General features: G+C 44.2%; 1 protein-coding gene across 2 annotated transcripts in view; it reads right to left on the bottom strand.

Moving 5' to 3' along the window:
* The window catches only part of IQCK (IQ motif containing K), a 149,733-nt gene that overhangs the window by 5,272 nt on the left and 131,457 nt on the right, over window positions 1–13,004 (bottom strand). The gene's annotated exons all lie outside the window — the stretch shown is intronic.

The raw sequence follows: 13,004 nt of genomic DNA on the forward strand, positions 1-13,004 counted from the left end.
TATAGTCCCTGTTAATACATATATTTCACCCCAAAAATGATTAAAAAAATAGATATGCGCATATATTGCTTGAAATTGCAAAGCAACGAATAAAGGAATGGAAAATAACCATGTTGCTGTTTTGGGGAAGGGAGGGATGAAATCTAAGCTAACTCTCATCAGAAATGGCAGGAAATTAGTAGATCCTATCAAAAATCTTATTACCGTACAAGCCTGTTCCAGTTACAGAAGTAATGCCCTGAGAAGCAGCAGAAGTTCCAAGTCATTGTGTCTGGGGAAGCACTACTTTGATAAAAATTAAGCAACAGATAAAATGTCTACTTGGTGGTCTTCCTCCTCCTGGCTTGGCAGGATACAGCCTTGCACAGGTGGGTACTTGATCAGCCGAGGGAGGGAAAGGGGAGGGAAGCAGGACTGAGAGAGGCAGAAGGGAAGAAGCAAGCCAGGATGCTGCAGGAGGGCAGCTTGCATCTTAGCTCGGAGACATCATCGTGGTTGGCTTCCAATACCAATAGACAGATGCCTCGATGCCCCTACGCTGTCCTTGTCCCTCTCGGCAGGCTGGTACCCAGCCAGTTCCGGAAGGACTGGGGGAGTGGAAAATCCCGGAGAGAGATATGCCAGCCCTTCAGCTTCAATTAAAGGCAATGTGACAAGAAGGGCCTTGCATACTAATGAGACTTGGTACGTCTTCTCCTCATGGTCGCCCTTATCTTCTCCCGTTCCTGGGAGTGACAGGAATGAGAACTCAATTCACAACCCAGAGAAAAACCTCCCAGCCAGCAGCACAGGACAGATAAAGAAAATGCCTAAAGCTCAAGACAGGAAATGTGGAGACCACAAGGTCATCTGGCCACTCACAACGTTGTTCAGACAGGGCTTCAGCATAACAGGATGGCCTGGAGTGAAAATACAGATTCCTGGGCCCCACCCCAGACCTTTAGAATCAGAATCTCCAGGAGTGAGGCCTGGGAATCAGTATCCCCCTCTACCTCGGTGCTGTGGGTGGGCGTTTTGATCTGACAAGTGTGGGAAAGAAGGCTGATTTGGGCAGGTCTGGGAAACTGTGCCTGTTTCTTGAGGGCCTGAGTCAACTGGGAGCCAGGGTTGAGAATGGCATCTGCCTCCTGAGGGCACTGAGAGAAGCAAAAGAGGGAAGCCACACAAAATGCAAAGTGCTCAGCACTGGTTCTGACCCACAGTTAGGCACTTGAGAAATATCAGCTATTATTAGTCTCATTTTTATTGAGGCCAGGTCTCGCTTCGTTACCCAGGCTGGAAAGCAGAGGTGCAAATCAGGGCTCACTGCAGTCTCAACCTCCTGGGCTACAACGATCCTTCCATTTCAGCCTCCCAAGTATTAACAGCTGGGACTACACACACACACCACCATGTCTGGCTAATTTATTTTTATTTTGAGTTGAGATAGGGTCTTGCTGTGTTGCCCAGCCTAGTCTCTAACTCCTGGGTTCAAACAGTTCTCCCTCCTCGGCCTCCCAAGATGATGGATCACAGGTGTGAGCCACAGCACCCAGCCAGCGATTGTTATTCTTAAGGCATGTTCTTTGCCATCAAAAAGCTCACATTCTAGAAAGGGAGGCAGAAAAACCAACAGGAACTTGTAAGAACCAAGAGATGCTCACACACTGTGGAGAGAAATTGCTTCAATAGATCATCATCTGCCACAGAGATATGGACCATAATAGTGCTGGGGCTTGGGGTGACAAAGACAAGACTGGCTCATGGCTGTCAAACCAGCAGTATCTATGAGAAACCTTAAAATGTTCGTCTTTGACTCAATTAGCTCCCAATCTCTAGGACTCCAGGTAAATAATAGAAGTAAATACTTCTATGGTCCTTACGAAGCCCTTGACACATACAAAGTCACAGTGAAGTAAGTGCTATTATTTTCCCCAGTTTTACAGGTAAGGAGACTGAAGCAGAGACAGGTTACATAACTTGCTCAAGGTTATGCTGTGAGCTGTCTGGCTGCTGCTGCTCTTAAAACTCTGCAGGGTCAAGATCTCACAACTGCTTCCCACCAGGATAGTAAAAATGTTTGTCATGAAAGAAGCAACAATGATGTATGCAGACAAAGGGGGTGCACTTCCGCATCCTCTACCACATAAACCATTTGAAAACCTAAATGCCCAACAATCAGGGAATGATTAAGTATCTGATAACCTCTAACCTTGATGTCATATAATGAAGCCATTAAAAACATCTATTTGGCAGGGAGAAATGTCAGTGGGAAAATACAGTGGGTACCTTTCCTGTAAATTTCGATGATGCAAATTGGAAATTGTTCAATACCAAGCTAATCATGTCTCCAACGAGTACAAGGATGGCACAGAGCATGGAGGCTTCTGTCTGTTGGAGTTGGGAGCAAACCGTGATGATGTCTCTAAAACTAAGATGTGAACCAGGCTCTTTCACTTAATCATCCCTGCTTTCCTTTCTTTTCTTTCTTTCCTTCTTGTTTTTTATTTTCATAGACAGGATGTGACTCTGTTTCCCAGGCTGAAGTGCATGGTGCAATCACAGCTCACTGCAGCTTTGACCTCCTGGGCTCCAGTAATCCTCCTGCCTCAGCCTCCCAAGCGGATGGGACTACGGGTGTGCACCACCATGCCCGGCTATTTTTTTACTTTTTGTAGAGACGGGGTCTCACTATGTTGTCCAGGCTGGCCTCAAACTGCTGGGCTCAAGCAAAACTACTGCCTCGGCCTCCCCAAAGTGCTGAGATTACAGGTGTGAGCCACCACACCCAGCCCCTGCCTTTCTAGAGAAAAAAAAAAAAAAAAAAAGTTTACTTTTTTATTTTTATTTTTTATCCCAGCACTTCGGGAAGCCAAGGCTGGAGGATGGCTCAAGTCCAGGAGTTCAAGGCTGCAGTGAGCTATGATTGCACCACTGCACTCCAGCTTAGGCAACAGTGAGACCCTGTGTCTAAAAATAATAATAAACAAAGTAGCACAAATAAACAAAGTAGAACAAGTGACTCCTCTGGGTGAGAGATTCATAATACATCACTTACATGTGACTGCCCTGTAGAAAATTACATTCATGGGCCAGGCGCGGTGGCTCACGCCTGTAATCCCAGCACTTTGGAAGGCCAAGGCGGGTGGATCACAAGGTCAAGAGATCAAGACCATCCTGGTCAACATAGTGAAACCCCGTCTCTACTAAAAATACAAAAAATTAGCTGGGCATGGTGGCGCTTGCCTGTAATCCCAGCTACTCAGGAGGCTGAGGCAGGAGAATTGCCTGAACCCAGGAGGCGGAGGTTGCGGTGAGCCGAGATCACGCCATTGCACTCCAGCCTGGGTACCAAGAGCAAAACTCCTTCTCAAAAAAAAAAAAAAAAAGAAAGAAAGAAAATTACATTCATTACCTCCAAAATTACTTCTATTGCTCAATTAACTTATAATCCAGCATCTCAATTATGTTTTCAAATAACCTGAACATAGATTTAATGATTGAAAGGAAACGGGTGAATTTTTGTTTTCCTGAATGTTCTACAGTATACATATATTGCTGTACAACTGGGGGAAACACTTTCTAAAAGAATCATCAGAAAATATACCAGACAAAAGAAAAAACACCCTCAGGGTAAGAAGCTGCAGGAGAACTTCAGGAGCTGGCCTCCCAGATCATCAGACCCAGTGTCAGGACACAGTGACAGGAGATCCATCCACAAGTGAAGTTGCCTTAGTCGGGGTGACCATTCAAACAAATAATTGTGAAATGTTTGCCAGGAAAAGTTTCTGATGAGCAAATTTCTAGGAAAATAACGTTTCCACCTCAATTTCCTTGCTAACAAAAGGATAAACTTTGGGATCAAGCAGATGCAGTGTCCAAATCCTGGCTCTGCCCCTTCATAGCTGGATGATACCCCACCTTCACCCCCAGCCTCAATTTCCTCATTTGAGCTATCGGTATAATACTCTCCACCTCACAGACTCGTTATGAAGATTAAAGATGATCCATTTAAAGTGCCTGGGACAGTGTACCAGTGGTACCAGTGGCACCAGTACATGGCACACAAGGTACTCCACAAATGTGGCTTCCTTTCCCCAGGTACACTGCAGAAATATGAACTGAAGTGCTGCAAAGTAATTCATTTAGCATCTTTTAAAATTCATAAGCTGTCACTCATCTGAACGTTACTTATTTTTGCAAACTCCGCTACAGACACAGCCAAGAACTTGAAAGTAAACAGAAGAAGCCACTGTGGATGTTCCGGAATGTATTCCTCAAACTCAGAGCATGTGTGCTCATTCTTTAAACATCATTCTGGCAAGTTGACTATCAGATATCCCAACAGCAGAAATGAACTTAGGCACGAAATACTGTGCCAGTGGCTGATAAGCACGTAAAAGGGTATGCAACATCATTAAGGAAGTTAAAGCATTGTGGCCATCACGCAGCCACCAGAATGGTTAAAATGACAAAGACTCATCACACTCATTGTTGGTAAAGAAGCAGAGCAATTGGGTGTTCATGCATACTGATGGGAATGTAAAATGGTACAACCACTTTAGAAAATGAGTTGGAAATATCTGTTAGAATTAAACGTATGTATGCCCCGTAACCTAGCAACTCCAAATCCACAGCTGAAGTGAGTATTTACATCTGCCAAAAAAACAGATCCAGGAGTGTTCAAAGCAGCAGCACTGGAGCAGGGGTGGTGGCACACGCCTGTAATTCCAGCACTTTGGGAGGCCAAGGCTGGAGGATGGCTCGAGTCTGAGTTCAAGGCTGCAGTGGGCTATGATTGCACCACTGCACTCCAGCTTGGGCAACAGAGTAAGACCCCATGTCTAAAAATAATAATAAACAAAGTAGCAGCATTTTTCATAATAGCCAAAAAGTAGACACAATCCAAGAATCTTTTTTTTTTTTTTTTTTTTTTTTTTTTTTGAGACAGAGTTTCACTCCTGTTGCCCAGGCTGGAGTGCAAGGGTACAATCTCAGCTCACTGCAACCTCTGCCTCCCGGGTTCAGGCGATTCTCCTGCCTCAGCCTCCTGAGTAGCTGGGATTACAGGCATGTACCACCATGCCTGGCTGATTCTGAATTTTTAGTAGAGATGGGGTTTCTCCACATTGGTCAGGCTGGTCTCGATCTCCAGACCTCAGGTGTTCTGCCCGCCTTGGCCTCCCAAACTGCTGGGATTACAGGCATGAGCCACCACACCTGACCTAAGACTCCATTAAAAAATGACTGGATTCACAGATTGTGACAGTAAGGAATGCTACAACAGCAACACCGCAATAAAAGGGCAACCTAGTGCAGCCCTCGGTAATTTAGCTGGATCTCCCAAATATAATGTTCAGCAGAAGACACAGACGCCAGACACAGAGGAGTTCCTTCTGTGTTTTCCAATTAGGCAGAGAATAGGCAAAACTTCTCCGTGACGAAAGGAGTCAGAACGGAGTTTACCCCGAGGGAAGGGGACACTGCGTGGGGCATGAGGGAGCTGGCTGGGGGCCGCTCATGTTCATTATCTGGATCCGGGCGGTGGTTGGGTTGGATTCAGCACAGAATTTCACAGAGCTCTGCACCATGACCAGTGTATCCCACGTTATGTGAGTGCCACCTGAATCACAAAAAATAAAACAGGAACAATGGGGAGGAAGAGAACAGGCACAACAATGTGCCCACCTTTTTAATCAGATCCTCAAAGAGTCTTGCATACCCCAGTGGTCCCTATGAACAATATCATGGAATGAATGGGGAAATTTGCACTAACCAGTTGGACACTGGGCTCAGGGCTTTACACACATTATCTCATACAATCCTCCCAACCACCCTGGGAGGTAAGTGCTAGCCTCATTTCCATTTTACTGACTGGGAATTTGAGGCTCAGAGATGCTAAACAATGTCCCCAGGGTCACAGAGCGAAGTAAATGGCCACACCAAGATTCTGATCATGGTCTCTTTGAGTCCAAATCCCACAGTCTTAACCATCATCTGACATGACCTTCAAGTAAGAATTGGGACCTAATATTAGACAGGCAGGGGAGTATACGATATATATTACCAAGATTTTATTTTTCTGTGAAGAGCAATACATTACAGAAAATTTGAAGAATACAGGAAAAAGAATCTTTATGCTCCTGTTCCCCCAGCTGGAATAAATTGTGGAAGATTCCTTTCTACAAAGAAATAAATGCTGAAATTTGGGGGTAAATGTCAGTAGCCTGGTAAATTTACCTCCATGTCTTGACAGTACCAGATGCTGTGCTGCATTACTTTTGGGAGAATTAAGCCAACTTGGAAGCCACAAGGCATTCAGGGAGAATGTGACAGCCTTGAACGTGCAGTAATTGCAGCTTTCTGTTGTTGACTTCCAAACAGTTACTAAAGTTAACCCAGAGCAAAGTCTCCTTGAAGGCAGTGTTTTAAACGGAAACATTTGGTGCTGGGAGTGGCAACATTGGTTATATTGAGACAGAACCATGAGATTATCAAGTTTTGACCCCTTAAAGGGTCTTAATTCCTGGAAAAAGAGACATTCAATACAAGGCCTGTTTTTAATAGGTGAAAACTGAGGTCTCTACAGGGGAAGGAAGCCACCAAACGAAACTTGGCAGTGGGGCCATCTAAGCACAGCCTAGCTGCTCAGAGCACATCCCTTGGGAGAAGGCAGCTCTGGCTTTGAATCCTCCCACCATTTACCAAATTGGGGGGGGGGGGGGTCTGAACAAGTCTCTCAACCTCTTGGAAGCCTCAGCTCTCTCATCCATAAAGTAAGGATAGGAAGAGTTTCTTTCGGTAGAATCTGAGGATGAAATGAAATGGTAAACGTATGGCACATAATAAAGATTCAATAATTTTTTTTTTTTTTTGAGACGGGGGTCTCACTCTATCACCCAGGCTGGAGTGCAGTGATGTGATCCCAGCTCACTGCAGCCTCTGCCTCCTGGACTCAGGTGGTCCCCCAACCTAAGCCTCCCAAGTAGCTGGAACCACAGGTGTGCACCACACGCCTGGCTAATTTTTTGTGTCTTTGGTAGAGATGGGGTTTTACCATGTTGCTTAGGCTGGTCTCGAACTCCTGAGCTCAAGCGATCTGCCCACCTTGGCCTCACAAACTGCTGGGATTACAGGCCTAAGTCACCGCACCCAGCTATAAAATTATTTTTTATCACACAAGTAATGCAGTTACTGTAGAAAACCTGGAAAATATCATATTTTAAAACAAATATTTAAGCAGGTTTTCTTTAAATAATTGAGTAAGCCTTAGTTCATGTGTTATTCATATGTGTCTATAGATCTATTTGTATTTTCGTTCTATATCTCAATTTACAAGGGTAACTCCATTTTGCAATTAGCTGAATTACACTGAGATTGGAGTTTTTGTGCCGCAGTTTAAACAGCCACCATCTGGTTGTCCTTCGAAATTCCAAGTCTTCAAAAGCCTAGTGAGTCATGGGTGTGAATGAACACAGACAAACCCCGTCAGCCGTGTCTTATGACTTTTTTATTTATCACCGCATTCTCAGCTGCCGCTGCCCAAACTGGACCTTTAGAAATATCCCAGGCATTCTGAAGGAGTTTAGGGTATAAACTGTTAGCCAGTGCAGACTGGCAGAAGCTCTGTATGTTACTTGTTGCCTTTAAGAACAAGGGAGACAAACCCTCCAGCTTATTTTGAAGCGGCTCTCCTCTACAAGTGTAACAAATTAATAATTGAGAAATTATTTCAATCTGTACTTAGAGATTGCCAGACAATATTCACTCATCTTGAGGGCTGACTCAGAACCCAAGGCAGCAAGGGCTAACGTCAAGAAACTCCAAGGAATAAGAAACTAAACTGGCCAGGCGTGGGGGCCCACACCTATCATTCCCAGCACTTTGGGAGGCCGAGGTGGGCAGATCGCTTGACCCCAGGAGTTTGAGACCAGCCTGGGCAATGTGGCGAAACCTCTACAAAAAAATACAAAAGTTAGCCGGGCACGGTGACGTGTGCCTGTAGTCCTAGCTACTCAGGAGGCTGAGGTGGGAGGATCACTTGAGCACGGGAGGCAGTGGTTGCAGTCAGCCAAGATTGTGCCGCTGCACTATGACCTGGATGACAGAGCAAGACCCTGTCTCAATAAAAACAAAACAAAAGCAGAAAACTTCCCTTTCCCTTTTTTCCTGTTTGATGAGGTGTTGTTTTTTGCTGTTGTGATTGTTTTTACCAAACATTAAAAACATGAAGAAAGGGGGGTGGGAATTAACATCCCATGAGTTTCAACCAGAATTCTTTCTAACAGGAAGCCCCTTGGTCCACTAAAAAGAAAATGTGAATGTTTTCAACCACTGACTGTGATGACAAATACATTTATCTACAAAAAAACTACGTTTTTAGAAAAGATCATTGATCTCACTCTGTCATTTTTACCCCATAAATGTCTCCTAAATCTGTCTGTCCACTTTTGTCTGTTCTTACTGCCACGGGTCATCCGATCTGTCTCCAACCTGCTCCATACTCATCTTTCCAGAACGCCCTCCTGATGCTGCATGGCCCAGCTGAAATTGGGTTCAACTCTGAAGTCTTCAACAGGGCCGGTCAGGCACAATGGCTCACACCTGTAATCCCAGCACTTTGGGAGGCCAGGGCGGGTGGATCACCTGAAGTCAAAAGTTTGAGACCAGCCTGGCCAGCATAGTGAAACCATGACTCTACTAAAAATACAAAAATTAGCTGGGCATGATGGCGGGTGCTACTCAGGAGGCTGAAGCAAGAGGATGGCTTGAGCCGGGGAGGTAGAGGTTGGGTTGCAGTGAGCCGAGATTGTGCCACTGCATGAGAGAGAGAGATAGAGAGAGAGAGAGAGAAGAGGGAAGAAGGAAAGGAAGGAAGGAAAGAGGAGGGAAGGAAGGAGGGAGGGAGACAGAGAAAGAGAGAGAGAGAGAGAGAGAGAGAGAGAACACAAACAAGCACATGACTACACAAAACCTTGTACATGAATATTCAAAGCAGCATTATTCATAATAGCCAAAAAATGGAAACAACTCAGATGAGACGTGATACATCCATACAATGGAATATTACTCAGCTATGCTACAGACTGAGTTATGTCCCTCAAAATTCCAATGATGCAACTTTAACTCCCACCATCTAACTGTATTGGAGATGGGACCTTTAAGGAGGTGATTAAGGTTAACGGTAGACACCCGATCCTGTAGAAGGGTTATCCTTATAAGAAGAGGAAGAAACACCGGAGATCCTCCTCTCCCTTGTAATGACCCAGCAAGAAGGTGGCTGGCTGCAAGCCAGGAAGAGAGCCCTCATGAGAATCCGACCATGCTGGCTTCTTGATCTCAGACAGTCTCCAGAACTGTGAGTGAACAAATGTCTGTTGTTTAAACTGTCAATCCTGTGGTATTTTGTTATGGTGGCCTGAGCTGACTAATACAAGCCATAAAAAGGAATGAAGTACTGACACATGCTGCAACGTGGATAAACTGTGCATGCGTTGTGCTAACTGAAAGAAGTCAGTCACAAAGGGTTACATATTGAATGATTCCATTTATATGAAATGTCCAGACCAGGCAAATCCATAAAGAGACAGAGTAGATTAGTGGCTGTCTGTCTGGCACTGGGAGGAATGGAAGTCTTGAGAGATAATGGCTAAAGGGTGTAGGGTTTCTTTTGGACGTGATGAAAATGCGCTAAAATTCATTTAGTGATGGTTGCATATTCAGTAACATCCATAGCATCTGTGATATACTAAAAGCTATTGAATTGTACACTTTGAATTGCATGATATATGAATTATATCTCAATAAAACTTTAAAAAAAAGACAACAGTTCAGTAATGGTCAGACATTACTAGGTGGTGAGACAGAATTATATATTTTTTTGTTTAGTTTTCTAGAAAGGGCAAGTATTACTTCTACAATCAGTTAAGAAGAGTTTTGTTTTTGGTTTTTTATTTTTATTTATTTATTTATTTATTTATTTATTTATTTTGAGATAGAGTCTTGCAGTATTGCCCAGGCTGGAGTGCAATGGCACAATCTTGGCTCACTGCAACCTCTGCCTCCCAGGTTCAAGTGATTCTCCTGCGTCAGCCTCCTAAGTAGCTGGGACTACAGGTGCGCGCCACAATGCCTGGCTCAGGTGAAGTCAAAAGTTGAGTGAAAACTTTTGAGGTCTTGAACTTTTGACCTCAGGTGATCCCCTCAGTGGGAAAAACACTGTTCTAAGATGATTTAAAATGATATGGGGCCAGGCATGGTGGTTCACACCTGTAATCCCAGCATTTTGGGATACCGAGGTGGGTGAATCACCTGAGATCAGAAGTTCGAGACCAGCCTGGACAACATGGTGAAACCCTGTCTACTAAAAATACAAAAACGGCCGGGCATGGTGGTGGGCACCTGTAGTCCAAGCTACTTGAGAGGCTGAGGCAAGGGAATCACTTGAACCCGGGAGGCAAAGGTTGCAGTGAGCCAAGATTGTGCCATTGCACTCCAACCTGGGTGACAAGAACAAAGCTCCATCTCAAAAAAAAAAAAAAAAAAAAAAGATACAGCTTACAGTGGTAGACACTAATCATTATTGAGCACCTAATGTTTTCAAGGTATTGGACTAAGCATATTTGTTACAAGGATTATCTCATTCGAGAATCAAGCGAGGGGGATACTTTTATTTCTACTGTACAGGTGAAAGAACTGAAAGCTAGAGGAGTTAAGTAACTTGTCTAAGGTCACATAGCCGGTAAGAATTTGTAGGTGAAATTAGCTGAAGTTGTTGTTGTTTTAACATAAACTTGTCTCTCAGTTGGGCTATCAGGGAGGGTGTTAATTTCATTCTGCAGCTAAAAGATGAGCAATCAGGAAGGTTAAGTGCCTTGCTCAAGGACACACAGCTAGGAAGTTTCCAGCCAGAGTTCCAATGCAGGTCTTGGGACTCCAAGCCTAGGACTGTTTCTACTATTATTAGCTGCTCATCCTGAACAGCTTCAAGTGTCACTTTGAAGCCTCTTACGTGACAAGTCTCTGGATGCCACGAGAAGAAAATGAGGGCAATTCCAATGCACGTGGCAACAGTAGGGCTCAGGCAAAAGATTTCCTTAGTCTCCCCCATCTCCCTCCTACTCAGATCTGGCAAAGTAAGACATTTTTGAAAAGATTTCCTAGCCACCAAAGTATTACCAATGACAGTGAGGTGGGTACCTTTTTTTAGATCTCTTGGTACTATTCTGTATTTTTCATAATGAGAATGTATTGCTTTGATATGGGGACAGGTTTTAAATTGTTTTTAAAAAGATAATTTAAAAGAGATAATGAGAGTTGAATCTGAAAACTGGCAAGACACTTTAGCGGTTCAGATCCTAAATTTAGATCCTAAGGGTGAACACCACGTGTCAACAGCCTTGGACTGGTGCTCACAGAGAGAAGCAGGGGCAATTTGGTGGGCGGGCTCGTTACTCTTTAAGGCAGGCTCACAGGCATAAAGGAGCATGTGCTTCATGCCCTTGGCAATGCAACCAGACGTCCTAATGGACTTCGTAGGAAACTGAACACCAACAGATTTCTCTCAAGCATTTGCACTCCATAAATAACATCTGTGCATTGCAACCTAATGAGGAGAGAGAGGTAGGGCTCTGGAGCGAAGCTGCTTGGTTCTGCTGCGTTCTTGCTGTGTGGCCCCAGATATATCGTTCTACCTCTCTGCCTCAGTTTCTTCATCTGTATAATGGGACCATATCAGTACCTACTTCAAAGGTGTAAGGATTATTTAATTGAGTTACTACTAGTAAAGTGCTTGGGGAAATGCTTGCCTCACAGTAAGTGCACCATGAATGGGAACAAACACCTTTTTATTATTTTTAGAAATTATGGATAATCAAAAAAGAAAAATAATCACTTGCATTTCTGTTTTAGGAAAAAAAGGCAAAAATCAATCAACTCATCAATCACCTGCATTACAACCACCCAGAGACAATCACTATTAGTATTTGGGGATTATATTCTAATAGACTTTTTGTATGTATGTATATGTATGTATGTATTATTTTTTGAGACGAAGTCTCATTCCATCACCCAGGCTGGAGCGCAATGGCACCATCTCGGCTCACTGCAACCTCCACCTCCCGGGTTCAAGTAATTCTCCTGCCTCAGCCTTCTGAGTAGCTGAGATTACAGGTGCCCGCCACCACACCCAGCTAATTTTTGTATTTTTAGTAGAAACACAGTTTCACCATGTTGCCCAGGCTGATCTTGAACTCCTAAACTCAGGTGATCCACCAGCCAGCCTCGGCCTCCCAAAGTGCTGGGATTACAGGCGGTCTTCATCTATTTATATATTATATGTAAGCATATATGTTCCCTTAATTTTGGAGGGGTGGGGAACAGTCCTTCTGTTTGGCATATTTATTTTTTTTGGAGACAGGGTCTTGCTCTGTTCCCAGGCTGGAGTGCAGAGGCCCAGTCATAGCTCACTGCAGCCTCAACCTCCTGGCCTCTAAGAGATCCTCCTGCTTCAGCCTCCTGAGCAGCTGGGTCTACAGGAATGCACCACCATACCCAGTTAATTATTTTTTATTTTTTAATGGATACAGGTTCTCAACGTTGTCCAGGCTAGTCTCGAACTCTTCAAGTGATCCTCCCACCTTGGCCTCCCAAAGTACTGGTATTGCAGGAGTGAGCCACTATGTCCAGTCTCAGTTCTGTTTACTTGCCCATGGAGTGTTTGGCAAGCTGGTTGATCTGGAAAGGAGGTTATGTAACACAGATCCATTCATCCAACCAACAAGTATTCCTTGACTGTCTACCATGTGCTGGGCACTGTTCTGGATGCTGAGCAGAGAGCAATGAACAAAACAGGAATGCAAAAATAAGTCTCTGCTGTCAGAGAACTTATATTCTAGTGCAGTCACACAGACAATACACAAAATAAATCATTAAAATCCTTGGTGATTGGCCAGGTGCAGCGGCTCATAGCTGTAAGCCCAGAACTTTAGGAGGCCCATGTGGGTGGATCACTTGAGGTCAGGAGT

Source organism: Saimiri boliviensis, chromosome 12 (assembly GCF_048565385.1).
Source record: "Saimiri boliviensis isolate mSaiBol1 chromosome 12, mSaiBol1.pri, whole genome shotgun sequence".
Classification (NCBI taxonomy): domain Eukaryota; kingdom Metazoa; phylum Chordata; class Mammalia; order Primates; family Cebidae; genus Saimiri; species Saimiri boliviensis.